Raw genomic sequence first — 4,094 nt, 5'->3', positions numbered from 1 at the left:
AGGTTGAGCTCAGCTTCCCAAATGCAGTTCTTTGTACAAGTAGGCTTAAAGCCTTTGCTGCAGATTAAAAAATAGAGGAGAACAAAATAATTTATAAAAGGAAGCTTAAAAAATAACAAAAAAGATAGCAACACATGACCATAGCACACATGTCTGTAGCCTTAGTAATAGTTACTATAACTTATGATTGTATCATCATTGCACATGACCATAGCCTCAGTCCAATTAATATATTAAGTCATCATAACGTTAGTCTAAGTGCCATCATAGACGAGAGAAAATACTCAGATTAAATATAGTTATCATCGGCACTGACATCATAGGAAATGGACAGTGCTAAGAAGTAAGAAGACTCCATTGGCAATAGATCAATGCTCAAATTAAAAATAACTATCATAAGCATAGACATGTGCTTGGTATAGAGAAATCCTCACAATATAATCAATCATCATTGGCATGGACATGTGCTCAGATTTATAGAACAAACATATTTCAGCAACAGACATGTGCTCAATATAACCATTTTCATTAACAAATTCAACTCGAGCTTGAGTAATCACTGAGAGGCCTCACAAAGACGGTGGGGCATTTCATCAAACACAAAGACAACAGTGAGCCACGCACTCACCCTGGGGGTGGGAAAGCAGCTGTCCGCGCGCTTCTGAAGGCCTCGGCGGTGGGAGTGTAGGCTTGGAGGAGGAGGGGTATGGCCGGCATCGTGGACAAGGAACGAGGGCACGGACGGTGTGGTGCTCCAGCGTGGGGCGGTGCACGAGCGTCGGCGTCGAAGAACAGGAGCGTGGGGCTAGGAACGGTGACGCGGGGCGTGGTGGACGGGTGCGCGGGGAACGGTGGTACCTATCGGCGTGGGGTGGTGCTCCGGCGGCACGGGGGGAGGGGTTGGCGCGGGGTTGAAATGAATTTGGAAGATTTTCAACCCGCGCCTTGCTATATACCAATGAGGTTCATCACTGTTGGTTCTAATAATAAACCGATAGTGATGAGGAAGCATCCTATACTAGCGCAGCGGTTAAGTCTCAGAACTCTACAGCCCGAGACCCGAGCTCGAACCCGAGGGCTGGCACAATTTTTTTTTATTTTTTATATATCACTGCCGGTTTTCAAAATAATCGACAGTGATAGCCAGCATCACTGTCGGTTTCATCTCATCACTGCCGGTTTTTTCAAACCGACAGTGATGTTTATATATATTAAAAAAATTTCTTTTATATATTGAATAAATAGAAGCATGTGTATTCCTATGTCGAAATGTCTTGAAATTTTTTTGACAAGCATGTACACCCAAATTAAGACCCCACACAGGATCTTAGGTTTTTCTAATCAGTTTTCTTTATTTATTACATTTTTTTGTGTGCTAAATGAGACAAAAGAGGGTGAATTTCATCTTGGACCCATTAGATTTTTTCATCAACCTCCACAAAATTCTTATCCCTAGGGCACATTAGAGCCTATGTAAAAGTTTGGCACCATTCTGGATCTTTTCATGGGTAGACTCAGTTCAACTTATAATTAAACAGTGTCATCATGCGGAAATTCAATTAAACCTCAGAAAGTAGCAAACCATCTCCGGAAAATCCCAAACTAGGTGTTTCCTTCACACGTGGCATGTGCAAGCCTACGAAAAAGTTTGAGATGAATACGACACTAGAATGAGTATGAACCATAGAAACCTTGATAACCTCTGTGTATAGTCATGGTTCGATGAAAGTGCTCATGTACCTCTGTAAAGAATGTATACTCCACCTATGTTGAAATGACTTGAAATTTTTTTGGCAAGCATGTATACCCAAATTAAGGCCCCAAACAAGATCTGAGGTTTTTTAGATCATTTTTATTAATATATTTTTCTCTGTGCTGAATGAGACAAAAGAGGGTGAATGACATCTTGGACCCAATAGATTTTTTCATCGACCTCCACAAAATTCTTATCCCTAGGGCACATTAGAGCCTGTGTAAAAGTTTGGCACCATTCCGGATCTTTTCGTGGACTCAGTTCAATCTATAATAAATCAGTGTCGTCGCGCGGAAATTCACTTAAACCTCAGAAAGTAGCAAACCATCTCTGAAAAAACCTAAACTAGGTATTTTCTTCACACGTGGCACGTGCAAGCCTAAAAAAAAAGTTTGAGACGAATACGACACCGGAATGCGTATGAACCACAGAAACCTTGATACCTATGTGTATAGCCATGGTTCGATGAAAGGGCTCATGTACCTCTGTAAAGAATTTATACTCCGCCTATGTCAAAATGGCTTGAAATTTTTTTGGCAAGCATGTATACCCAAATTAAGGCCCCAAACAAGATATAAGGTTTTTCTGATCATTTTTTTATTAATATATTTTTCTCTGTGCTGAATGAGACAAAAGAAGGTGAAGTACATCTTAGACCCAATAGATTTTTTCATTGACCTCTACAAAATTCTTATCCCTAGGGCACATTAGAGCTTGTGTAAAAGTTTGGCACAATTCTGGATCTTTACGTGGGTAGACTCAGTTCAACCTATAATAAATCAGTGTCGTCGTGCGGAAATTCAATTAAACCTTAGAAAGTAGCAAACCATCTCTGGAAAATCCCAAACTAAGTGTTTCCTTCACACGTGGCACGTGCAAGCCTAAGATAAATTTTGAGACCAATATGACACTGGAATGTATATTTCTAGTGCCCAACAAATGTTACACGAATTACATGCATGACAATAATTAAACACACAAAGCGGTATAAATTTAAATTAGAACCCAATTAAACTACGACCTTGAAAACCTAGCTCAATAAACTTTAATTACTATCGGAATCACTGTCGGGTTCGATCAGGGCCACGCACACTAACATGCCTTTGTAGCCATATATGGTAATTGATGTCACGGATTATGTATCCGCTTGTATCGATGAAGTCCAATGCCCGTATGAGTGCACTCTCTCGTGCCTCACAATACCGAAAGAATGGTCAGCCATAGATATAACCTACTGAACGACCACTGCCCCCGTTACTAATCCTTATGCAGTACTGGCGTCCTTCTATAGTGAGTTGGCCGAGGTTTCCATTACACAAGTCCCAGTCGTACCCGAGTTGCTCCGTAGCTTGGTGTAGAATGGCCCACAAGCCACATGCAGCATAGGTAAGGTTGTGGAGCGTAATCTGCATGCGGAGAAAAAGAAAAAGAATTAGAGAATGTTATTATAATAATAAACAACAAATAACCACGACTCAGGTATAAGTGACCATTTTACCATATTCGCACGGTTGTAGCCCGCAAACCATTCGCTTGCTTGCGGGTATGGATGAAAACGGGACGGGAAATTCCCGTACCGACCGACACCGTATACCGCATTAACCGATCGCATACCGTTTTTGCAGGAAAAACAGGAAACTGAAAACCGACACCGTATTTTAGACAGGAACGGGAACAGAATCAGTTAAGGGATTTTTCCGACCGTATTCACGGTTTCCGTATTTGGGCAGGAAAATTCCCGCCAATATTTCCGTATTCCCACGGCCCACTGAATGTCTGAATCACTTACTGATGCAGCCCAGCCCACTCCCGTCCGCCGGCCGGAGACTTGTGAATTGAAAACTACTTGTGTTACTGTTGTGGGCTTGTGGCTGCTGGCTGGAGACTTGTGGCCACTTGCTGTTGCCTGTTGGCTTGCCTGTTCACATGCTCTATTTTTTATAATTTGAACTGTTGCCTATTGGCTTACTATGAATTGCGAACTATTTTTTTTTGTCTGTTAGTTTGCTGTTGCATATGGTTGCTATTGTTGTATCGAGCTCATTGTTTTAAGTGGTTACATATATTGATGTTTCCGTTTTGTGTTACCGCTTCCTGATCGTAGTCGAGATGTTCCCGTTCGAAATATTCCGTTCCCGATATCCCGTAATACCGGTTTCATTTTTCGGTCCGGTCTTCCCGTTCCCGTTTCCGTTCCCGGAAAAAAAAAATACAGGAGCGGAAAAACGGTTGGGTAACTCTCGAATACGTACTCTGCTTGATCATGTACGTACTCTGCTTGACGTCCAAGTAACTCTCGAATATGCATGCAATGCAAATGCAACGGTGGTAGAGTTAGACA

Source organism: Miscanthus floridulus, chromosome 1, assembly GCF_019320115.1.
Source record: "Miscanthus floridulus cultivar M001 chromosome 1, ASM1932011v1, whole genome shotgun sequence".
Classification (NCBI taxonomy): Eukaryota; Viridiplantae; Streptophyta; class Magnoliopsida; order Poales; family Poaceae; genus Miscanthus; species Miscanthus floridulus.
This window is presented reverse-complemented; position numbering follows the sequence as displayed.